Source organism: Rhincodon typus, chromosome 14 (assembly GCF_021869965.1).
Source record: "Rhincodon typus isolate 14 chromosome 14, sRhiTyp1.1, whole genome shotgun sequence".
Lineage (NCBI taxonomy): Eukaryota > Metazoa > Chordata > Chondrichthyes > Orectolobiformes > Rhincodontidae > Rhincodon > Rhincodon typus.
In genome coordinates this window covers 8927442-8954638 of record NC_063345.1, presented here as the reverse complement: position 1 = coordinate 8954638, position 27197 = coordinate 8927442, and positions in this window count along the sequence as shown.

Below are 27197 nucleotides of genomic sequence, written 5' to 3'. Positions count from 1 at the left end.
GCCTACTCGAGCTTCTAGTTCTGATGTTCTTATGAACACAGAGTCAAAGGTACAGCCTGCCTGGAGCAATGATCTTGCCCCCCACCCCTCTCTCTCTTGTTTTCCTTTCATGTCTCTGAAACCACTCTCACCAAAAGTTTATGAGTGTTAAACCCAGTGGAACATGCAGATGGCCTAAAGGCCCTCCGCTTCTTCCTGTCCCGCAGGCCCGACCAGTCCCCCTCCACTGATACCCTCATCCGCTTAGCCGAACTCGTCCTCACCCTCAACAACTTCTCTTTCAATTCCTCCCACTTCCTACAGACAAAGGGGGTAGCCATGGGTACCCGCATGGGCCCAAGCTACGCCTGCCTCTTTGTAGGTTACGTGGAACAATCCCTCTTCCGTACCTATACCGGCCCTAAACCCCACCTCTTCCTCCGTTACATTGATGACTGTATCGGCGCCGCCTCGTGCTCCCATGAGGAGCTCGAACAGTTCATACACTTCACTAACACCTTCCACCCCAACCTTAAGTTTACCTGGACCATCTCTAACACCTCTCTCCCCTTCCTGGACCTCTCTGTCTCCATATCGGGCAACCACCTAGAAACCGATATTCATTTCAAGCCCACCGACTCCCACAGCTACCTAGAATACTCCTCCTCCCACCCACCTTCCTGCAAAAATGCTATCCCCTATTCCCAATTCCTTCACCTCCGCCGCATCTGCTCCCAGGATGAGGCATTCCACTCCCGTACATCTCAGTTGTCCTCGTTTTTCAAGGACCGTAACTTCCCCTCCTCGGTGGTCGAGAACGCCCTCAACCGTGTCTCCCACATCTCCCGCACCTCATCCCTCACACCCCGTCCACGCAATAAAAACCAAAAAAGAATCCCCCTCGTCCTCACGTACCACCCCACCAACCTCCGGATCCAACGCATCATCCTCCGACACTTCCGCCATCTGCAATCCGACCCCACCACCAAAGACATCTTTCCCTCCCCACCCTTATCTGCTTTCCGGAGGGACAACTCTCTCCGTGACTCCCTTGTCCGCTCCACACTCCCCTCCAGCTCCACCACACCCGGCACTTTTCCCTGCAACCGCAGGAAGTGCTACACCTGCCCCCATACCTCCTCCCTCACCCCCATCCCAGGCCCCAAGAAGACTTTCCACATCAAGCAGATGTTCACCTGCACATCTGCCAATGTGGTATACTGCATCCGCTGTACCCGGTGTGGCTTCCTCTACATCGGGGAAACCAAGCGGAGACTCGGGGACCGCTTTGCAGAACACCTACGCTCGGTTCGCAATAAACAACTGCACCTCCCAGTCGCGAACCATTTCAACTCCCCCTCCCATTCCTCAGACGACATGTCCATCCTGGGCCTCCTGCAGTGCCACAACGATGCCACCCGAAGGTTGCAGGAACAGCAACTCATATTCCGCTTGGGAACCCTGCAGCCCAATGGTATCAATGTGGATTTCACAAGTTTCAAAATCTCCCCTCCCCCTACCGCATCCCAAAACCAGTCCAGCTCGTCCCTGCCTCCCTAACCTGTTCTTCCTCCCACCTATCCCCTCCTCCCACCTCAAGCCGCACCTCCATCTCCTACCGACCAACCTCATCCCGCCCCCTTGACCTGTCCGTCCTCCCTGGACTGACCTATCCCCTTCCTAACTCCCTACCTACACTCACCTTTCCTGGCCCCATCCCCGCCTCTTCGACCTGTTTGTTTCCTCTCCACCTATCCTCTCCTCTATCCCTCTTCTATCCGCCTCCCACTCTCTCCCTATTTATTTCAAAACCCCCTTCCCCTCCCCCTTTTCTGATGAAGGGTCTAGGCCCGAAACGTCAGCCTCTCTGCTCCTATGATGCTGCTTGGCCTGCTGTGTTCATCCAGCCCTGCACCTTGTTGTCTCGGATTCTCCAGCATCTGCAGTTCCTACTATCCCTGTTCTGTCTTCCCTGGTTGTTATAATTAATCAATTCCAATATTATCTTTCCAAATACATTTTCTGCATTCTTCAATGCCTCTAAATTTTTTTGGCACGAAGACCCAAAACTGTGCAGCATACGCTCAATGAAGTCTAACCAAAGTTAATTTTGCTTATGATGACTCCATTGCTTCTCATTCCATTCACCCATAAAAAAACAGCCAGAAGACAAATAAGGATTTTCAATATTTTACTTTCATTTAGTAATCCGATACCTATGTGGTTGATTAACCAACCAGCCAATTAGTTGATGGGATGTAAAGAGTGAAAGCTATTTATGGGACTGGTACCTTCCGATTACCTGGTCAATCATAGCCCTGTTGATTTCTCCCTTGCTTCTGAACTCCATTGTTGCTATCCAATGTGTGAGCTTCAAGCACATCATCCAGCTTGAAACTTCAGTGGAAGTACTGAGGGAGTTCTTTTATTTTTTTTCCACTGGATAGCCCTGTGTGCCATTGTCCTAATGTGTAAAACAGTCCAGTTGCAACATCAGTGAGAAGTTAGTCCATTGAACTGTTCTAGTTGCTTAATTTCCAACTGTACCTTTCAGAAGACCTCACTATGCTTAGGTTTTGCCTTTATAGTTCTGATTCCATTCCTTTGGATTAAATAAATGGGTGGGATTTCCAGCATGTTACTCTGGTGAGTCAAGACAATAGACTCTGTACTGTCAGCAAAATGTCTTCAGGCAGGTCCTGATAAAGTGAGAGCTGTGGTAGCAACAACCGAGAGGTGTGAAAAACAGTGCAACAATTTCTTGGATGCATTCAATATTTAGCAAACTTCTTGCCTATTTTGTTGTCACAGGGTGGTCCATTATGCCAACACTGCCAAAGTGATATTGAGGCACAGAACATGATGTGGCCTTAACTAAAATCAAGCAACTATTAATGGTATTACCGGTGCTGAGATACCGTGATGTAAATGATGCGGTCACCCTGCGGTGTGACATCAGTGAGACAGGACTTGGAGAAATCTAATGTAGCAATGACAATTGGTTGCATTTATAACCAGAGCAATGCTGTGCTTAGATTGTGAAAGAGTGCCCAGCCATTGTTTTTCCTTGTGAACATTTTCTTCACTTCCTGCTTGGAAAACACACAAAGTGACAGTCAAGTCTGACCATCAGCCATTTCAAAGCATTTCCGCTGCAAAGCATAGATCATAGGCCATAAAATTCCTACAGTGTAGAAACAGGCCCTTCGGCCCAACAAGTCCATGCTGACCCTCAGAGCATCCCATCCAGATCCATCCCCCTATAACTCACCTAATCTACACATCCCTGAACCCTATGGGCAATTTAGCATGGCCAATCCACCGAGCCTGCACATCTTTGGACTGTGGGAGGAAACCGGAGCACCCGGAGGGTACCCACGTAGACACAGGGAGAATGTGCAAACTCCACACAGACAGTCACCCAAGGGAAGCAGATGTACTTTGCAGACATGCTGTCAAGAGCATCACTCCCAATTAAGTAAATTGAAAATGCAACAACAGAGTGGAAAACATTTGAAATGCAATGCGAATTAACAGTTCTTCATGCTCTGGAAGCAGAGACATTGAATCAAAGACCCAAACACTTAAGATCAATTCAAGCAAACTGCCCAACAAGATGCAACTGTCTGAGGGCTACAAGATGTGGAGATGAGAAATGGCCCGACAACCTGTTGTTATAAGAGGGTAAAGAGTATACAGGGATGAATTGACTGCCCAAAATGGAATTCCCCACAAAGGAAATAGAGTCACTATCTCAAAGTAGTTCAGAGGACAGTTGCTAAAATACATCCGATGGAAGCCGCAAAGGAATTGAGTCACTGCTGAGGAAGGCAAGAAACAGAATCATAGAACCATACAGTACACAAGAGATTCTTGAGCCCATCAAGTCTGCACCGACAAGAAACTACTCTTAAACTAATACTAGTCCCACTTTCCAGCACTGGGCCCATAGACTTGAATGTTGTGACATTTCAAGGGCTCATTCAAATTTTCTACCTCAACTATGCTCCCGGGCAGTACATTCCAGATTTCCACCACCCTCTGTGTGAAAAAGAATTCCGCAAATGCCGTCTAAGCCTCCCGTCTTTCTTTTCAAAATTATACCACATTGGTATCAACCCTTCAACTAAGGGAATTAGCTGCTTTCCATCCACCTTGTCGATGCCCCTCATAATTTTATACACTTCTATCATATCCCCACTCAACTTTCTCTGCTGTAAAGAAAACAACCTGAGCTTATCCAGCCTCCTTTCATGGCTAAAATTCTCCATCCCAGGCAACATCTTGGTGAATCTCCCCTGCACCCCCTCCAGTGTAATCACATTTCTGTGATGCACTGACCAGAACCGCATACAGTGCTCCAGCTGTGGCCTGACTGAACTAAAGTTTTAATATAACTTCCTAGCTCTTATAAGCTATAACCAATAAAGGTAAGTGGCCTGTGTTAACCTGTCCTGTCACCTTCAGGGATCTGTGGACAAGCACCCCAAAGCTCCTCTGTTCCCCTGAATTTCCTAGTGTCAGAGTCCTTGTAATTTTCTCCCTTGTCTCCCAGTGCAGTCTGGAATACAACTCATTTGGACCTGAGCATTTGATCACCGTCCAGCCCTCCAAAACCTCCAATATCTCCTCACGTCTGATGTCAAACTGCTCAAGGACCTCACAGTCGCTGTTCTTGAAGAAAAATGTATTGTTTTAATGCCAATGTCCTCTCGTTGCATGCACAGATTGCCCCATTTATGCCTAAAGGGCCCTACTCTTTCCCTAGTTGTCCTCTTCCACTTGATATACAGTTAGAACATCTCGGAATTCTCCATTATCTTATCTGCTAATAGAGTCCTAGAGTCATAGAGCTGTACAGCACAGAAACAGAACCTTCAGTCTAACTTGTCCATGCTGACCAGATATCCAAAATAAATCTCGTCCCACTTGCCAGCGTTTGGCCCATATCCCTCTAAACCCTCCCTGTTCATGCACCCATTCAAATGCCTTTTAAACGTTGTAATTGTACTAGCTTCCACCACATCCTCTGGCAGCTTTCCATACACGGACCACCTTCTGCATGAAAATGTTGCCCCTCAGATCTCTTTTAAATCTTTCCCCTCTCACCTTAAATCTATGCCCCGCTAGTTTTGGACTCCCCCATCCTGGAGAAAAGACCTTGGCTATTCACCCTATCCATGCTCGTCATGATTTTATAAACCTCTATAAGGTCATCCCTCAGCCTCTCTTTATAGCTCAAACCCTCCAACCCTGGCAACATTCTTGTAAATCTTTTCTGAGTCATTTCAAGTTTCATAACATTCCTCCTATAGGAGGGAGACCAGAATTGCACACAGCATTCCAAAAGTGGCCTAACCAGCCGCAACATGACCTCCCAACTCCTGTACTCAATACACTGACCAATAAGTCAAGCATACTAAATACCTCCTTCACTATCCTATCTACATGTGATTGCACTTTCAAGGGGCTATGAACCTGCATAAATGCTTTTTCATGCTCCCTCTTTGCTCTCCTAATGGCTTTTTAAAATTTCCACCTGCACTTTCTGTACCCCACTAGGGTCTCTGTTGATTTGTTCCCTTCGTACCTGTTAAAAGTCTCTCTTTTCCTTCTTATCCTGTCCTGAATGCACATCCGGGGTTCTCTGGGCTTGCTGCTCTTACACTTCACCCTTAAGGGAAAATGTTGGGCCTGTACTATCCTTAATTCCGTTTTGAACACTATTCTGCAGTAGATTTACCCCCAAATAGCTGGCCCCTGTTTATATTGACCAGATCCTGCCTTATTTTAATAAAATCTGCCTTAACCCAATCCAAATCCCATTTTCCGCAGACCATCCATTTCCTTTTCCATAACAAACTTAAAACACACAGCACTGTGGTTGATATCACTAAAATGCTCCCCCACTTCCGTCTCGAACACCTGTCCATCTTCATTCAACAGAATTAGGTCCAGTACTGCACCGCCCCTTGTCAGAAAATCTACATGTTGATATTAAAAGTTTACTGAATACATTAAAAGAAATCTTCTCCCCTCTAACCCTTTACATTACCTCAATCCCAATTAATGTTGGGGAAATTGAAATCCCCAATATAGGGACCTTATTATTTTTGCACACTTCACTAAATTGATTCCGTATCTACTTCTCTATTGCCCATTGACTGATGGGGGGAGGGGGTGCTATAATGGGACTGCACCCTTTTTATTCCTAAGATCTACTTACTTTGATGACCCTTCCAAACATCTTTGCAACTGGAGTAACTGACTCCGTATTTAAAAATGCAGCACTACTTCTCTTTGACACTCTCCCCTGTCCTGTTTAAACATTTTAAACGTCAGAATGTTGAGTTGCCAGTACTTCTTCTCCCTCAACCAACTGTCTTTGATGGAGACAACCATCACAATTCCACATGTCAATCCATACCCTTAACTCACCTGCTTTACCTGCAATGCTCCTAACATTAAAGTAGACACCTTCCAGCCTCACGTTATGATCTTGAAACTCAACATGGCTGCACTCCCTTTGCCTTGGTTCCTTTACTAAAGTGCACTGTGTCCCCATTGTATTAATATTCTGTGTCCCCTTCCTGTGCCAAACTAATTTGCATTCCTCTCAACTACATTAGCAAACCCATCCACAAGGATGGGTACATAAATGATTGGGAAATTCAACACCACAAATTATCTCCACACTATAGTCAATCAAATGGAAAGGCTGAGATTCTTGTGACAATTGCCAAAGGAATCGTGAAAACAGTCATGTTTATATTTGATAAAAACTGAAAGAACTGTGGATGCTGGAGATCAGAAACATTAGCAACTTTCAGTGGCTAAATGACCTCCTTCTGCTCTTGTGTTCCCACAGGAAATACAGGAAATTATCGACTAGTTAACATAACGTTAGTTGTGAGAAAATTTACGAGAGTCTGAAGGAAGAGTGATTGAATAGTGAGTAAACTTTGAGCACAAAGAGTCAGCATGGATTCTAAGCAATGAGAAGTGAATACCATATAGAGCTTAGAAGCTTAAAAAAGACCATTTGGCCCAACTTGTCATCCCCCAAAGTTTGTACTCCACAAGGACCATCTCCAACCTTCAACACTCAAACCGGACCTATTAGTTTCTCCGTCATTGTTGATCTGGCATTCCCCTCAATGTATCAAATCTATTCACTTCAACTCTTCCACGTCACAGCAAATTCCATATTCTCATCACTGTCTAGGTGAAGTGGTCTCTCTTCAATTTTGTATTGGTTTTATTAGGGGCTAACTCAAATATATAGCCCTTAGTTTCAGAGTCCCAAACAAATAGAAGCAAGCTTCTACAGTGACCCTAATCTCACCCATCACCTTTCCCTATGCCAGAGAGAAAACCTGAGCCTGTTCAGTTTTTTTTTGAAAGTACATCCTCTCATTTCTGAAATTGTCCAAGGAAACTGTCTCCTTAGAACATTTTCATTTCTATCCCAATGGTGTCTGTAATTCCTTTCTAACATCTTACTGTGTTCTTTGAACCACATGTACAGCAGATTATTCCAAGTGTGTAGATTTGGATTGAGGCTGGGTTGCAGCATTGTTCCAGGTTTGACTGCTTATACCTGACTTGAAGAATATGAAATCAAATTCTCCATTATATGAAGTCTCTTGAGTGCATTACCAGCTGTGTGATAATCACCGTGTTTGCTGCACAACTTAGAAATACTGACTACTATCTCTGAGTTGTAAAACACACAGATATATGTCCTTGAACGAGTTCAGTTCCCCTGGCCTCCACACCTTTTTTTCCCATCAGCAAGTTTTTAAAGGTACCCATAACATTCATTTCACTCAAGGAGTTGCTTAACTTGCCTTTACAGATGTTAAATGTCTGTTTCTAAAATAATTTGCAACAATTCTCATGGAATCTAAAGACCAAGGAACTGTGGATGCTGGAAATCAGAAACAAAATCAGGAATTGCTGGAAAAACTCAGTAGGTCAGGCAACATCTGAGGACAGAACACAGAGGAAATGTTTCAGGTCTAGTGACCCTTCTTCAAAACTGACTGCATCTAGGAAAATGTTGGTAACTCTTATGACTTTTGATTGAGAAACTTTCACATTAACCATGTCAGAATTCTGTGTTTCTCCAGCTCTGACCACCCACTTCCTGCACTCCAGCATTAGTGAGTGTGCCTTCTTCCGCATCTACCCTGAGATCTGGAATTCCATTCCTAAACCATTCCACCTCTACACCTCCTTTCCATCCATCCCCAAATGCAACCTCTTTGACCAAGCCTTTTCTCACCTTTCTTAATGTCTCCTTCATTGATTCAGTGTCAATGTGTGCCTGATAATGCTGGTGGAATATGTCACAGAATGTTTGTGAGGTTTGGTTTGGACCTCAATGAAGTGCATGTGTCTTTATTCTTTTGTCAGCTCAATGCTCTCAAATCAGTGCAGAGTTACACAGCCAGTCATGCTCTGTTGAGGATTATCTGACCAAAAATGCACAGTGGAATAATCCTTCCTTTCACATTTGCCAGCCTAATCTAAATGATGAACTGGGCACTGATATCCATTGCTGTTTGTGGGAACTTGCTCTACCTAAATTGACTGTGGCCTCTTTTACATTGCACTAAATTCATACTCCATCCATCACCATAAACATTCACTCCCTCCACCATCAATACGTACTATCAACAAGATGCATTGGCACTACTCACCAATCCTGGACTGAAATTACCTTCCTTCCAAAGCTCTCTTCTGTCTAAATGGATAAGAGTAGCATAGCCTATAACACCATCTGCAAGACAATTCCATACCACACAAAATCCTCACTTGGAACTGTAGCGCCAGACCATCTCTCCCACTGAAACAAATCCCTCCCTAGTGGCACCATAGGTGTACCTACATCACAAGGGCTACAGCGATCCACCACCTTCTCAAGACAAATTGAAAATGGACAATAAATATTTATCTTGTCAGTAACAACCAAATCTTGTGAATGGATAAAGAAAATTATAGCAATGGCTACACTCCAAAGGTACTTTATTGGTTGCAAAGTACATGAACGTGCTTATTCAAGCATGTATATTCTGAGTATCGTAATGGTACACAGATACATCCATAATATGACTTCCCTATCATGCACTTGATCAATATTTTCAAGTTTGTTCAAGCACAGTGAAGGCTTGTTGATATTTATTAATATCTATACTGTAAAATCTTCCGATTGATTTCATGAATCAACGAATAATATGACACTCAAACAAGAGACACTGAAGAAAAATTGTTACATGTCAAATTGTAAAAAAATCAGATATTCCACCTTTATTTAGTAGCACTTAGGCATTTCATTTATAGGAAAAGTCATCATTTTGTTTGAAACCAAGTTACAAATCTGCATAAGCAGAATTTCTGGTTGACTGGCATGGAATATGTTTCAAGTGTACCCATTAGAGCTTTATTGAAAGCTCTATTGAAAGCTTTATTGAAATTCCCACGAGGAGCTCGAACAGTTCATCCACTTCACCAACAGCTTCCCTCCCAACTTTAAGTTCACCTGGACCATTTCTAATACCTCTCTCTCCTTCCTGGACCTCTCTGTCTCCATCTCTGGCAACCACCTGGAAACCGATATCCATTTCAAGCCCACCAACTCCCATAGCTACCTAGAATACACCTCCTCCCACCCACCTTCCTGCAAAAATGCCATCCCCTATTCCCAATTCCTTCGCCTCCGCCCCATCTGCTCCCAGGATGAGGCATTCCACTTCCGTACGTCTCAGATGTCCTTGTTTTTCAAGGACCGTAACTTCCCCCCCTCAGTGGTCAAGAACGCCCTCGACCGTGTCTCCTGCATTTCCCGCAACTCATCCCTCACACCCCCTCACGCAATAACAACCAAAACAGACTACCCCTCGTCCACCCCACCAACCTCCGGATCCAACGCATCATCCTCCGACACTCCCGCCATCTGCAATCCGACCCCACCACCAAAGACATTTTTCCCTCCCTACCCTTATCTGCTTTTCGGAGGGACCACTCTCTCCGTGACTCCCTTGTCCGCTCCACACTCCCGTCCAGCCCCACCACACCCGGCACTTTTCCCTGCAACCGCAGGAAGTGCTACACCTGCCCCTACACCTCCCCCCTCACCCCCATCCCAGGCCCCAAGAAGACTTTCCACATCAAGCAGATGTTCACCTGCACATCAGCCAATGTGGTATACTGCATCCGCTGTACCCGGTGTGGCTTCCTCTACATCGGGGAAACCAAGCGGAGGCTTGGGGACCACTTTGCAGAACACCTACGCTCGGTTCGCACTAAACAACTGCACCTCCCAGTCGCGAACCATTTCAACTCCCCCTTCCATTCCACAGATTACATGTCCATCCTGGGCATCCTGCAGCGCCACAACGATGCCACCCGACGGTTGCAGGAACAAAACCTCATATTCCGCTTGGGAAACCTGCAGCCCAATGGTATCAATGTGGACTTCACAAGCTTCAAAATCTCCCCTCCCTCTACCACATCCCAAAACCAGCACAGCTTGTCCCTGCCTCCCTAATGTGTCCTTCCTCCCACCTATCCCCTCCTCCCACCTCAAGCCCCATCCCCATCTCCTACCTACTAGCCTCATCCCGCCCCCTTGACCTGTCCGTCCTCCCTGGACTGACCTATCTGCTCCCTAACTCCTCACTTACACTCACTTTTACTGGCTCCGTCCCCGCCTCTTTGACCTGTCTGTCTCCTCTCCACTTATCTTCTCCTCTATCCATGTTATATCCGCCTCCCCCTCTCTCCCTATTTATTTCAGAACTCCCTTCTCCTCCCCCATTTCTGAAGAAGGGTCTAGGCCCGAAACGTCAGCCTTCCTGCTCCTCTGATGCTGCTTGGCCTGCTGTGTTCATTCAGCTCGACACCTTGTTATCTCAGAGCATTATTGAAGTGAGCTTAATGCATTACATGACTATGTGTAGATTTGGAGGCACATTTCTCAGAACTCAGGAAGAGTCACTGGACCCAAAATGGTAACTGATTTCTCTCCACAGATGCCGCCAGACCTGCTGAGCATTTCCAGCAATTTCTATTCATGTATATATTTGGTTGCTTGAGTAACTGAAAATGAACATGATAATGCATGCACTTTCTCCCTTTGTTTCGTGGTATCATCACTGCTTGTAAGCCGGGAGATCTGGGTTCGAAACCAACTACTTTAAAGGTGTGTTATAGCATATCTGAACAGGATGGTTAAAACTATCTGAAAAGTTGTATTCAAATGAAATTATGTACAAATGTGCCTCCAAATCTACACATAGTCATGTGATGCTTTATGCTCTCTTCAATAAAGCTCTAATGTATACACTTGAAACATACTCCATGCCAGTCAACCAGAAATTCTGCATAATCAGATTTGTGGCATGGTTTCAAACAAAATGATGACTTATCCTATGAAGGAAATGCTTAAGTAATGCAAACAAATCACTTAATAAAGGTGGAACATCTGATTTTCCTACAATTTAAACTGAAGCAATTTTTCTTCAGTGTCTGTTATTTGAGTATCATATTATTCATTAATTCATGAAATCAATCGGAAGATTTTACAGTATAGATATTAATAAATATCAACAAGCCTTCACTGTGCTTGAATAAACTTGAAAATATTGATCAAGTGCATGATAGGGAAGTCATATTATGGATATATCTGTGTACCATTAAGATACTCAGAATATACATGTACATGTAAGCATGTTCATGTACTTTGCAACCAATAAAGTACTTTTGGAGTGTAGCCACTGCTATAATTTTCTTTATCTAATCACAAGGTTTGGTTGTTACTGACAAGATAAATATTTATTGTCCATTTTCAATTTGTCTTGAGAAGGTGGTGGATCGCTGTAGCCCTTGTGATGTAGGTACACCTATGGTGCCGCTAGGGAGGGATTTGTTTCAGTGGGAGAGATGGCCTGGCGATATAGTTCCAAGTGAGGATTTTGTGTGGTATGGAATTGTCTTGCAGATGGTGTTATAGCCTATGCTGCTCTTATCCATTTAGACAGAAGAGAGCTTTGGAAGGAAGGTAATTTCAGTCCAGGATTGGTGAGTAGTGCCAATGCATCTTATTCATAGTGGAGGGAGCGAATGTTTTTGATGATGGATGGAGTATGAATTTAGTGCGATGTAAAAGAGGCCACAGTCAATTTAGGTAGAGCAAGTTCCCACAAACAGCAATGGATATCAGTGCCCAGTTCATCATTTAGATTAGGCTGGCAAATGTGAAAGGAAGGATTATTCCACTTGTGCATTTTTGGTCAGATAATCCTCAACAGAGCATGACTGGCTGTGTAACTCTGCACTGATTTGAGAGCATTGATCTGACAAAAGAATAAAGACACATGCACTTCATTGAGGTCCAAACCAAACCTCACAAACATTCTGTGACATATTCCACCAGCATTATCAGGCACACATTGACACTGAATCAATGAAGGAGACATTAAGAAAGGTGAGAAAAGGCTTGGTCAAAGAGGTTGCATTTGGGGATGGATGGAAAGGAGGTGTAGAGGTGGAATGGTTTAGGAATGGAATTCCAGATCTCAGGGTAGATGCGGAAGAAGGCACACTCACTAATGCTGGAGTGCAGGAAGTGGGTGGTCAGAGCTGGAGAAACACAGAATTCTGACATGGTTAATGTGAAAGTTTCTCAATCAAAAGTCATAAGAGTTACCAACATTTTCCTAGATGCAGTCAGTTTTGAAGAAGGGTCACTAGACCTGAAACATTTCCTCTGTGTTCTGTCCTCAGATGTTGCCTGACCTACTGAGTTTTTCCAGCAATTCCTGATTTTGTTTCTGATTTCCAGCATCCACAGTTCCTTGGTCTTTAGATTCCATGAGAATTGTTGCAAATTATTTTAGAAACAGACATTTAACATCTGTAAAGGCAAGTTAAGCAACTCCTTGAGTGAAATGAATGTTATGGGTACCTTTAAAAACTTGCTGATGGGAAAAAAAGGTGTGGAGGCCAGGGGAACTGAACTCGTTCAAGGACATATATCTGTGTGTTTTACAACTCAGAGATAGTAGTCAGTATTTCTAAGTTGTGCAGCAAACACGGTGATTATCACACAGCTGGTAATGCACTCAAGAGACTTCATATAATGGAGAATTTGATTTCATATTCTTCAAGTCAGGTATAAGCAGTCAAACCTGGAACAATGCTGCAACCCAGCCTCAATCCAAATCTACACACTTGGAATAATCTGCTGTACATGTGGTTCAAAGAACACAGTAAGATGTTAGAAAGGAATTACAGACACCATTGGGATAGAAATGAAAATGTTCTAAGGAGACAGTTTCCTTGGACAATTTCAGAAATGAGAGGATGTACTTTCAAAAAAAAACTGAACAGGCTCAGGTTTTCTCTCTGGCATAGGGAAAGGTGATGGGTGAGATTAGGGTCACTGTAGAAGCTTGCTTCTATTTGTTTGGGACTCTGAAACTAAGGGCTATATATTTGAGTTAGCCCCTAATAAAACCAATACAAAATTGAAGAGAGACCACTTCACCTAGACAGTGATGAGAATATGGAATTTGCTGTGACGTGGAAGAGTTGAAGTGAATAGATTTGATACATTGAGGGGAATGCCAGATCAACAATGACGGAGAAACTAATAGGTCCGGTTTGAGTGTTGAAGGTTGGAGATGGTCCTTGTGGAGTACAAACTTTGGGGGATGACAAGTTGGGCCAAATGGTCTTTTTTAAGCTTCTAAGCTCTATATGGTATTCACTTCTCATTGCTTAGAATCCATGCTGACTCTTTGTGCTCAAAGTTTACTCACTATTCAATCACTCTTCCTTCAGACTCTCGTAAATTTTCTCACAACTAACGTTATGTTAACTAGTCGATAATTTCCTGTATTTCCTGTGGGAACACAAGAGCAGAAGGAGGTCATTTAGCCACTGAAAGTTGCTAATGTTTCTGATCTCCAGCATCCACAGTTCTTTCAGTTTTTATCAAATATAAACATGACTGTTTTCACGATTCCTTTGGCAATTGTCACAAGAATCTCAGCCTTTCCATTTGATTGACTATAGTGTGGAGATAATTTGTGGTGTTGAATTTCCCAATCATTTATGTACCCATCCTTGTGGATGGGTTTGCTAATGTAGTTGAGAGGAATGCAAATTAGTTTGGCACAGGAAGGGGACACAGAATATTAATACAATGGGGACACAGTGCACTTTAGTAAAGGAACCAAGGCAAAGGGAGTGCAGCCATGTTGAGTTTCAAGATCATAACGTGAGGCTGGAAGGTGTCTACTTTAATGTTAGGAGCATTGCAGGTAAAGCAGGTGAGTTAAGGGTATGGATTGACATGTGGAATTGTGATGGTTGTCTCCATCAAAGACAGTTGGTTGAGGGAGAAGAAGTACTGGCAACTCAACATTCTGACGTTTAAAATGTTTAAACAGGACAGGGGAGAGTGTCAAAGAGAAGTAGTGCTGCATTTTTAAATACGGAGTCAGTTACTCCAGTTGCAAAGATGTTTGGAAGGGTCATCAAAGTAAGTAGATCTTAGGAATAAAAAGGGTGCAGTCCCATTATAGCACCCCCTCCCCCCATCAGTCAATGGGCAATAGAGAAGTAGATACGGAATCAATTTAGTGAAGTGTGCAAAAATAATAAGGTCCCTATATTGGGGATTTCAATTTCCCCAACATTAATTGGGATTGAGGTAATGTAAAGGGTTAGAGGGGAGAAGATTTCTTTTAATGTATTCAGTAAACTTTTAATATCAACATGTAGATTTTCTGACAAGGGGCGGTGCAGTACTGGACCTAATTCTGTTGAATGAAGATGGACAGGTGTTCGAGACGGAAGTGGGGGAGCATTTTAGTGATATCAACCACAGTGCTGTGTGTTTTAAGTTTGTTATGGAAAAGGAAATGGATGGTCTGCGGAAAATGGGATTTGGATTGGGTTAAGGCAGATTTTATTAAAATAAGGCAGGATCTGGTCAATATAAACAGGGGCCAGCTATTTGGGGGTAAATCTACTGCAGAATAGTGTTCAAAACGGAATTAAGGATAGTACAGGCCCAACATTTTCCCTTAAGGGTGAAGTGTAAGAGCAGCAAGCCCAGAGAACCCCGGATGTGCATTCAGGACAGGATAAGAAGGAAAAGAGAGACTTTTAACAGGTACGAAGGGAACAAATCAACAGAGACCCTAGTGGGGTACAGAAAGTGCAGGTGGAAATTTTAAAAAGCCATTAGGAGAGCAAAGAGGGAGCATGAAAAAGCATTTATGCAGGTTCATAGCCCCTTGAAAGTGCAATCACATGTAGATAGGATAGTGAAGGAGGTATTTAGTATGCTTGACTTATTGGTCAGTGTATTGAGTACAGGAGTTGGGAGGTCATGTTGCGGCTGGTTAGGCCACTTTTGGAATGCTGTGTGCAATTCTGGTCTCCCTCCTATAGGAGGAATGTTATGAAACTTGAAATGACTCAGAAAAGATTTACAAGAATGTTGCCAGGGTTGGAGGGTTTGAGCTATAAAGAGAGGCTGAGGGATGACCTTATAGAGGTTTATAAAATCATGACGAGCATGGATAGGGTGAATAGCCAAGGTCTTTTCTCCAGGATGGGGGAGTCCAAAACTAGCGGGGCATAGATTTAAGGTGAGAGGGGAAAGATTTAAAAGAGATCTGAGGGGCAACATTTTCATGCAGAAGGTGGTCCGTGTATGGAAAGCTGCCAGAGGATGTGGTGGAAGCTAGTACAATTACAACGTTTAAAAGGCATTTGAATGGGTGCATGAACAGGGAGGGTTTAGAGGGATATGGGCCAAACGCTGGCAAGTGGGACGAGATTTATTTTGGATATCTGGTCAGCATGGACAAGTTAGACTGAAGGTTCTGTTTCTGTGCTGTACAGCTCTATGACTCTAGGACTCTATTAGCAGATAAGATAATGGAGAATTCCGAGATGTTCTAACTGTATATCAAGTGGAAGAGGACAACTAGGGAAAGAGTAGGGCCCTTTAGGCATAAATGGGGCAATCTGTGCATGCAACGAGAGGACATTGGCATTAAAACAATACATTTTTCTTCAAGAACAGCGACTGTGAGGTCCTTGAGCAGTTTGACATCAGACGTGAGGAGATATTGGAGGTTTTGGAGGGCTGGACGGTGATCAAATGCTCAGGTCCAAATGAGTTGTATTCCAGACTGCACTGGGAGACAAGGGAGAAAATTACAAGGACTCTGACACTAGGAAATTCAGGGGAACAGAGGAGCTTTGGGGTGCTTGTCCACAGATCCCTGAAGGTGACAGGACAGGTTAACACAGGCCACTTACCTTTATTGGTTATAGCTTATAAGAGCTAGGAAGTTATATTAAAACTTTAGTTCAGTCAGGCCACAGCTGGAGCACTGTATGCGGTTCTGGTCAGTGCATCACAGAAATGTGATTACACTGGAGGGGGTGCAGGGGAGATTCACCAAGATGTTGCCTGGGATGGAGAATTTTAGCCATGAAAGGAGGCTGGATAAGCTCAGGTTGTTTTCTTTACAGCAGAGAAAGTTGAGTGGGGATATGATAGAAGTGTATAAAATTATGAGGGGCATCGACAAGGTGGATGGAAAGCAGCTAATTCCCTTAGTTGAAGGGTTGATACCAATGTGGTATAATTTTGAAAAGAAAGACGGGAGGCTTAGACGGCATTTGCGGAATTCTTTTTCACACAGAGGGTGGTGGAAATCTGGAATGTACTGCCCGGGAGCATAGTTGAGGTAGAAAATTTGAATGAGCCCTTGAAATGTCACAACATTCAAGTCTATGGGCCCAGTGCTGGAAAGTGGGACTAGTATTAGTTTAAGAGTAGTTTCTTGTCGGTGCAGACTTGATGGGCTCAAGAATCTCTTGTGTACTGTATGGTTCTATGATTCTGTTTCTTGCCTTCCTCAGCAGTGACTCAATTCCTTTGCGGCTTCCATCGGATGTATTTTAGCAACTGTCCTCTGAACTACTTTGAGATAGTGACTCTATTTCCTTTGTGGGGAATTCCATTTTGGGCAGTCAATTCATCCCTGTATACTCTTTACCCTCTTATAACAACAGGTTGTCGGGCCATTTCTCATCTCCACATCTTGTAGCCCTCAGACAGTTGCATCTTGTTGGGCAGTTTGCTTGAATTGATCTTAAGTGTTTGGGTCTTTGATTCAATGTCTCTGCTTCCAGAGCATGAAGAACTGTTAATTCGCATTGCATTTCAAATGTTTTCCACTCTGTTGTTGCATTTTCAATTTACTTAATTGGGAGTGATGCTCTTGACAGCATGTCTGCAAAGTACATCTGCTTCCCTTGGGTGACTGTCTGTGTGGAGTTTGCACATTCTCCCTGTGTCTACGTGGGTACCCTCCGGGTGCTCCGGTTTCCTCCCACAGTCCAAAGATGTGCAGGCTCGGTGGATTGGCCATGCTAAATTGCCCATAGGGTTCAGGGATGTGTAGATTAGGTGAGTTATAGGGGGATGGATCTGGATGGGATGCTCTGAGGGTCAGCATGGACTTGTTGGGCCGAAGGGCCTGTTTCTACACTGTAGGAATTTTATGGCCTATGATCTATGCTTTGCAGCGGAAATGCTTTGAAATGGCTGATGGTCAGACTTGACTGTCACTTTGTGTGTTTTCCAAGCAGGAAGTGAAGAAAATGTTCACAAGGAAAAACAATGGCTGGGCACTCTTTCACAATCTAAGCACAGCATTGCTCTGGTTATAAATGCAACCAATTGTCATTGCTACATTAGATTTCTCCAAGTCCTGTCTCACTGATGTCACACCGCAGGGTGACCGCATCATTTACATCACGGTATCTCAGCACCGGTAATACCATTAATAGTTGCTTGATTTTAGTTAAGGCCACATCATGTTCTGTGCCTCAATATCACTTTGGCAGTGTTGGCATAATGGACCACCCTGTGACAACAAAATAGGCAAGAAGTTTGCTAAATATTGAATGCATCCAAGAAATTGTTGCACTGTTTTTCACACCTCTCGGTTGTTGCTACCACAGCTCTCACTTTATCAGGACCTGCCTGAAGACATTTTGCTGACAGTACAGAGTCTATTGTCTTGACTCACCAGAGTAACATGCTGGAAATCCCACCCATTTATTTAATCCAAAGGAATGGAATCAGAACTATAAAGGCAAAACCTAAGCATAGTGAGGTCTTCTGAAAGGTACAGTTGGAAATTAAGCAACTAGAACAGTTCAATGGACTAACTTCTCACTGATGTTGCAACTGGACTGTTTTACACATTAGGACAATGGCACACAGGGCTATCCAGTGGAAAAAAAATAAAAGAACTCCCTCAGTACTTCCACTGAAGTTTCAAGCTGGATGATGTGCTTGAAGCTCACACATTGGATAGCAACAATGGAGTTCAGAAGCAAGGGAGAAATCAACAGGGCTATGATTGACCAGGTAATCGGAAGGTACCAGTCCCATAAATAGCTTTCACTCTTTACATCCCATCAACTAATTGGCTGGTTGGTTAATCAACCACATAGGTATCGGATTACTAAATGAAAGTAAAATATTGAAAATCCTTATTTGTCTTCTGGCTGTTTTTTTATGGGTGAATGGAATGAGAAGCAATGGAGTCATCATAAGCAAAATTAACTTTGGTTAGACTTCATTGAGCGTATGCTGCACAGTTTTGGGTCTTCGTGCCAAAAAAATTTAGAGGCATTGAAGAATGCAGAAAATGTATTTGGAAAGATAATATTGGAATTGATTAATTATAACAACCAGGGAAGACAGAACAGGGATAGTAGGAACTGCAGATGCTGGAGAATCCGAGACAACAAGGTGCAGGGCTGGATGAACACAGCAGGCCAAGCAGCATCATAGGAGCAGAGAGGCTGACGTTTCGGGCCTAGACCCTTCATCAGAAAAGGGGGAGGGGAAGGGGGTTTTGAAATAAATAGGGAGAGAGTGGGAGGCGGATAGAAGAGGGATAGAGGAGAGGATAGGTGGAGAGGAAACAAACAGGTCGAAGAGGCGGGGATGGGGCCAGGAAAGGTGAGTGTAGGTAGGGAGTTAGGAAGGGGATAGGTCAGTCCAGGGAGGACGGACAGGTCAAGGGGGCGGGATGAGGTTGGTCGGTAGGAGATGGAGGTGCGGCTTGAGGTGGGAGGAGGGGATAGGTGGGAGGAAGAACAGGTTAGGGAGGCAGGGACGAGCTGGACTGGTTTTGGGATGCGGTAGGGGGAGGGGAGATTTTGAAACTTGTGAAATCCACATTGATACCATTGGGCTGCAGGGTTCCCAAGCGGAATATGAGTTGCTGTTCCTGCAACCTTCGGGTGGCATCGTTGTGGCACTGCAGGAGGCCCAGGATGGACATGTCGTCTGAGGAATGGGAGGGGGAGTTGAAATGGTTCGCGACTGGGAGGTGCAGTTGTTTGTTGCGAACCGAGCGTAAGTGTTCTGCAAAGCGGTCCCCGAGTCTCCGCTTGGTTTCCCCGATGTAGAGGAAGCCACACCGGGTACAGCGGATGCAGTATACCACATTGGCAGATGTGCAGGTGAACATCTGCTTGATGTGGAAAGTCTTCTTGGGGCCTGGGATGGGGGTGAGGGAGGAGGTATGGGGGCAGGTGTAGCACTTCCTGCGGTTGCAGGGAAAAGTGCCGGGTGTGGTGGAGCTGGAGGGGAGTGTGGAGCGGACAAGGGAGTCACGGAGAGAGTTGTCCCTCCGGAAAGCAGATAAGGGTGGGGAGGGAAAGATGTCTTTGGTGGTGGGGTCGGATTGCAGATGGCGGAAGTGTCGGAGGATGATGCGTTGGATCCGGAGGTTGGTGGGGTGGTACGTGAGGACGAGGGGGATTCTTTTTTGGTTTTTATTGCGTGGACGGGGTGTGAGGGATGGGGTGCGGGAGATGTGGGAGACACGGTTGAGGGCGTTCTCGACCACCGAGGAGGGGAAGTTATGGTCCTTGAAAAACGAGGACAACTGAGATGTACGGGAGTGGAATGCCTCATCCTGGGAGCAGATGCGGCGGAGGTGAAGGAATTGGGAATAGGGGATAGCATTTTTGCAGGAAGGTGGGTGGGAGGAGGAGTATTCTAGGTAGCTGTGGGAGTCGGTGGGCTTGAAATGAATATCGGTTTCTAGGTGGTTGCCCGATATGGAGACAGAGAGGTCCAGGAAGGGGAGAGAGGTGTTAGAGATGGTCCAGGTAAACTTAAGGTTGGGGTGGAAGGTGTTAGTGAAGTGTATGAACTGTTCGAGCTCCTCGTGGGAGCACGAGGCGGCAGAACAGTTTGGGTTCTAGAAAAGGAAAAGCGAGGCAGCATCCAAAATAATGCAATAGTTGATGGGGTGTTCATAAGGATGTTTGCCCTTATGGAGGAGCCCCGAACTACATCTCATAGATAGCAGACAGTCACAAATAAATCCAGGATGACCATCTGGCCTATATTTAATGAATTGTCCATTAAATTAACCATTTACCAGGTCCTGTGACCAACTTCACTTGTCCCATGTTCTCTGGGACAGCTGGTGGGAGACTGATCCTGGCAATCTCCAGGACTGAGCTCGAGTAACATGAAAGCCACTGCACGTGAATAAGCCACTCAGCCAGGAGATGATAATGTTGTGACTCAGCAAGGTCAGTTGTAAATTTTTACTGATTTTGAACTCTGACATACTTGCTTTTGTGATCTCAAGACTTCTCCATACCCAACTTCACCCCTGCTGAGCAGTCCCACACCTCTGCCCCCCATCCCCCCAATTTGTAGTTTTAAAGTGAAGCCATTGTCAAAGTTTAGGGGCAGATTTGTAACCAGCAAAGTTCCATTAACAACAATAAAATACTGACTGGATATTCTGTTTGTCTCCTTTAGTTACATTAGTTGAAGCATAACTATAGACCTCAAAAGGGGGTACTTCCCTGCTCTTCTTTTAAATAGAGAAGTGAGACCTTTACACATTACCTGAAAACGCTGATGGAGCTTTATACTAGCTTTGAAATCTAGCATGAATATCCACAAACAGCAATGGACACCAGAGGCCAGTTCGTCATTTAAGGTAGGCTGGTTAATGTGAAAGGGAAGAATATTGCCCTGGGTGTTTTCCATCACAAAATTCTCAATGGGGTATGATTAGCTATGTAACTCTGCACTTATTTGAAAACACTGAGCTGACAAAGGAGCAAAGAAACATGCACTTGACGGACCTCCAAAAGAAACCATACAACAAGTTGCCATGTCATTGCACTCCTGACACACAAAAATAATCTGTGAGCCTTTCCACCAGCATCATCAGGCACACATTGACACTGAATCAAAGAAGGAGACATTAAGAAAGGTGAGCAAAATTTTGACCAAAAACAGAAGTTGCTGGAAAAGCTCAGCAGGTCTGGGTGCATCTGTGAAGAAAAAAATCAGAGTTAATGTTTCAGGTCTGGTGACCCTTCATCAGAATTGAGCAAAGTCTTGGTCAAAGAGGTTGCTTTTGAGGATGGATGGAAAAGAGGTGTAGGGGTGGAATGGTTTAGGAATGGAATTCCAGATCTCAGGATAGATGCAGATGAAGAGACACTCACTAATGCTGGACTGAATGAAGTGGGTGGTCAGAGCTGGAGAAACACAGAATTCTGACAGGGTTAATGTGGAGGTTTCTCAATCAAAACTCATAAGAATTACCAACATTTTCCGAGGTACAGTCAGCTCTGAAGAATTGTCACTAGACCTGAAACGTTAACCCTGTTTTCTCTCCTCAGATGTTGCCTGGCCTACCGAGTTTTTCCAACAATTTCTGATTTTGTTTCTAATTTTCAGCATCTGCAATTCTTCGGTTTTTTGATTCAATAAGAATGGCTGCAATTTATTTTAGAAACAGAAATTAAACTTCAATGAAGGCAAATTAAGAAACTACTTGAGTGGCATGAAGGTTATGGGCACCTTTAAAAACTTGCCGATGGGAAACAATAATGTGGAGGCCAGGGGAATTGAACTCATTCAAGGATATGTATCTGTGTGTTTTACAACTCAGAGACAGTCAGCATTTCTGAGTTGTACTGCAAACAGTGTGATTATCACACAGCTGGGAATGCACCCCATGAGACTTCATATAATGGAGAATTTGACTTCAGCTTCTTCAAGTCAGGTAAATGCAATCAAACCTGGAGCAATTCTGCAAACCAGATTCAATCCAAATTTACACACTCAGAAGAACTTGGTGTATATGTGGTTCAAAGAACACAGGAAGACATTAGAAAGGAATTACAGAAACCAATGGGACAGAAATAAAAACAGAGAGACAGTTTACTTGGACAATACTGGAAATGAAAGCATGAACTTTTTAATAAAGATTAAACAGGCTGAGTTTTTCTCTCTGGCACAGGGAAATGTGATGGGTTACCTAGAAATGTCTTCACAATTTGAGTCAAGTTGTTACTTTAAGCCAATGGACACTTGCTTAAATATAGGCCAGATTTATAACCTCTATTTCTGGTTTCCTCAACATCTTTAGCTCAGTGCCATAAAACCATTCCATTAGTTGTTCTCGCTCCCAACCTGATTGATCCTCATTTTTATTTAATCATTATTTTTATATTAAGAGGCCCAAAATTTTGCACAGTAGTTCTAAGTGAGGTGTAAAAAAAGTTCATTTTCAGTTTAAAATGTCACCATTGCTTCTCACTTTGATTCAGAAAAAGAGTAGCCACAACACAAATCAGAATTGGCAGTGTTTTGCTTTCATTTCTGTAATCCAAATCCAATGTGATTGCTGAACTAATCAGCTAGTTAATTGATGGGTCTTAAAGACTATTACTGGGATTGGGACTCTCCCATTGCTGGTCAATCATATCTGAGTCCATTTCTCTCTTGCTTCTGAGTTACAGGGTTTATGTCTTATCCCAGAGATTCGAGCACATCATCTCCATTGTAATTATTGAGAGCGTTTTCTTTCATTTTTCCCTCTGTCAGCTCTATATGCCATTGTTCTAATGGTTATGTCAGTCTAGCTGCAATATCAATACACAGTTGTTTCTGTTTGTTTGGGACTCTAAAACCAAGTGCTGTATATTCAAGATAGCCACTAAAAAAGTCAATACAAATTTGAGGAGAGATTCCTTTACTTAGACAGTGATGAGCATATGGAATTTGCTGTCTCATGGAATAGTTGGGTGAATAGATTTGATACTATGAAGGGGAAGCCAGATGAACAATAAGCGAGAAACTAATAGGACAGGTTGTGTGCGGAAGGGTGTAGGTGGTCCTTGTGGAGTACAAACATTGGGGGATGACAAGTTGGGCCAAATGGCCTTTTTTAAGCTTCTAAGCTATATGTAGCATTCAATTCTCATTGGTTAGAATCCATGCTTGCCCTTTGTGATCAACTGAAAATTTACCAAGTATCTTGTCACCCTACATTCAGACTCTAGTAATTTTCCAACAGTTGATGTTACTGTTATCTGGCCTATGATTCCTGTAGAAACATAAGAACAGGAGGAGAAAATTTAGCCCCTTGAGGCTGTCCATCATTTGGTGTGATCATGAATTATTTATCGCCTAAAACCACATATCTGTCTTTGCACAATATTCCTTGATACATTTTGATAATAATTACTGTTAGCAAATGTGGTTTCTCAAATTCTACCAACCTTGGGTGTGGGAATGTTTCTTAGTGCGAATCCTGAAAGATTTGGTTCTAATTTTTATACTGTGTTCCGTTATTCTAGACCTCAACAAGCAGAAATGGTTCTGGTATTCTATCCTATCAGTTTCACTAGATATCTTGCAAACTTCGATCACATAGGATCTGCTTATCTAGCATGCAAACAACACTGTCCACTGTATCTCAGTACATGTGGCAACAAAAAATCAACTCAACAATAACACAAAAATAAACCTTCTAAATTCCTGCGTATACAACCCTTGATGGTGTGATCTTTCCTCTTAAATTATGCCTTGGTGGCCAGATATCATTTCAATAAATCTACACTGCAGTCTCCCAAAAGCCAAGGTGCTTAGAACTGCTTACAGTGGCACCAGGTTTGGGCTAACCAAGGCTTTGTGTAGCTAACACATGACTTCCACTTCCTTGTGTTTTAGTCTTGTAGATGTAAAGGCAAGCATTCCATTCACTCTTAGTTTTTTTTTATACAGATATTCAGGACATTTTAATGATCAACAAAGCTAGACCCAAAAATGAGCCTCTATTATTTATTGTGATGACCTTCACTGCAGAACCTCCATGTGAGGTATCCATTCCCATCAACATGTACAATGCAGCAGACAGCAATATTATTAGACTGTGTGAAATGTCACACAATCAGGCAACATTCCTGTAAACACAAAGAGACAAAATAAATCTGGAACTAGCAGCAATTTTCTGGTGTGCAAACAAGATATGAAAAATGTAATCCTCCCACCTTCAGGCTTGAATAGGCACAATGTTACCTGTGGCCTGACTAATATTTATCCTGCCACACTTAAAGCAAATGAGCAGGTAATTTATGTTATTGCTGTTGTGGGAGCTTGCTGTGCAAAATTGAATACCGTTTATCCCATATTGTATATTATAGCAGTGTTGGCACTTCCCAAATCACTTTGATTTGGCGCATTATGAAAGACATTATGTGAAAGCAAGCCTTAATTCTTTCAAAAGTGCCAAGCAGGCCAACATAAAATATTTCCTCTGTAAATCATTGGACAGAATATCACAGGGCAATGCCAATATTTTTCTGGGACAAATGCCTATCCAATTTACCAGGTCACCTTACTGCCATTAGCGTCCCTCATGCAGCCCAGTTGAAGCCCTCACTTGGCAGATTAATGGCCATGTATAGTCCTGGTTGGAATCTTGAGGTTGGTGAGAAGTGGCGAGGGAAAGGGTTGAGGTAAAGTCAGTCATGCTAACCTGCCTGGGCCCTGAAGAGAGAGAACATTCATCACCATGTCCAATCCTGATTGAAGCATTGCCCTCACCTCCCTAGCCAAAGTCTATCCCACCTGAGTGTCCCCTCACACCACCCACCTTCCTCAGTATTTCTGTCAGACATTCCGGCTTCCCATTTACCCTGCTCTGACCCAGCAAGGCCTCCACTCCTGACACTGCTGCAAGCATCTCTTACTCAGTCCCATTTCTTTGGACTAAACTCCCAGTACTTAGATTCATGGGACAAGGTGTTGGCCACCATTCATGTTGGTGCTGCCAGAACTACAGAGCTGCCTGACACTCCGGTTGATTGATAACTCACCGAGGCACAGTGTCTTCCCCAACAAGTTCCACCTTCAGCCAATTAACAAGGTCCGGAGTGTTAAATGTCTTCCAGGTCAACCTACTCCTGAACAAGATGGTGGCAGCGGCAGAGCAGGCAGCGTTCTAGCTCCTGAGACCAACCCCTCCCCAGCACCAGGCCAGCTGTATCCTTTTTTTCTCCTTTTCTTTCTTCTTTATTCTGTCACCTTTTTCATCTTTTTCTTCTTTTTGGCTGCAGTGGTGAACAAAGGGTCATTGGCAGCCCAGGATGGCTAGCAGGAACAAGGTTCAGCCCTTGTGTGGAGCGCAAGCCCAGCTTGGCCAGGCACTTATGGATTGTGATGTTGAATTGTTCACTGTGTTTCCTTGTTTTTGTACCTTTTAGTAAGAAGGACTGTAATATTTCACTTTTTAATTTTGTTTTACTTATTTTCAGCTTTTTTAACTAACATTCTGTACCTTGTAACCTTTGTACCTAAAATGATGCTATCAGTAGCAACTTGTAAACTTTTCACTGTACTCATGTCAGTACATGTGACAATAAACCTAACTGATTATTTTTTTCTGATCAGCCAGCAGTTACAAGGTGCTGATCCCTACTGAACTTCTCCCCAGTGACCAAAAGCTCCAATACTTCTTTTCCTGTTGGAAGTTAAATGATTGATTAAGGATTATTTCCAGAAGATCAAACAGGTAGAATTTTCTTTTCCAGAGAGAATGTTATTAGAACACCAGTGTCTTACTGCCACTACTGATTTTGGTTGAGATTTAAAAAATAATTCCAGGTAGATTTGAATTAACACGTGAAAAGGAAGATGATTAAAAAGCTGGGAAATTGCATTAGTATAAATCAAGGCAATGCAAGAGCTGGCGGCAGAACAGGCACAGTGCTCCCTGTGCTGTAATTGCTAAAAATTCATGATCACATTTTCCTCACAAAAATGTCACCCATCTGGATTAATCAAGGCAGGTGCATTTTAATTTTCCAATGGATTGTGACTCTGACTTTGGACTAAATGAGAAAAAATGCCTTGTATTTATAGAGCAACATTTACAATTTCGGAACAGCCAAATGTGCTTTTCACTCAACTAAGCCTTCTGAAGTGTAATCACTTTTATAAAGTAGGAAATGCAGCAAACTCCCACAAACAGCAACGTAATAATGACCAGAATATATATTTTTTTTCAAGAGATGTTTCTTAAGAGTCATTTTTGAGCAGGAAACTGGGGATAACTCTGTGACTAATGAGTGCAATTGACATGTTATTGCCAGTAGCTAGTAATCTCTGGGTCAGTACTTCTGCCTTCTGATTTAATCAGGAGATGTTTCATTGCCACCGGGATGCTGACTAACCCTGTCATCATGGTGCCCAACGTGAATGGCTGCATTAGATTTTGCCTAGTGGCTGGGCTTTGCTATAGTAATGACATGTAACTATCAGTATTTGCCACGATGACTTTTCTGAAACTGACAGCAAGTCTGGAGTCTGTGCATGAGCAGCTAAATGTGGAATTACAGAGGTTGCTCACAGTGATTCCGCATTTCTCATTGAGGTGTGGAGTTGATATTTTTCACAATCTGCGCAATCAATTAGAAATCGCTGAAGTTACCGGAACTTGCCCGTTTAGTCTCATCATAAAAGCTGTTGAAAAGGTGCAAATCATGGAGATGAGGTCCATCTAGGTTTTTGGTCGTTTACCACATTCATTAAATAGTAACAACCAGCCTCACTGGCTCTGAAAGTATAGTTTTATGTTTTTGTAATGTCAAGTTGGTGCCATATGTTAAGAAATTCCACACAGTTGTATTTTTCTAATATAACAAGGTATAGAGCTGGATGAACACAGCAGGCCAAGCAGCATCAGAGGAGCAGGAAGGCTGACGTTTCGGGCCTAGACCTTTCTTCTTCAGACCCTTTTTCTGAAGAAGGGTCTAGGCCCAAAACATCA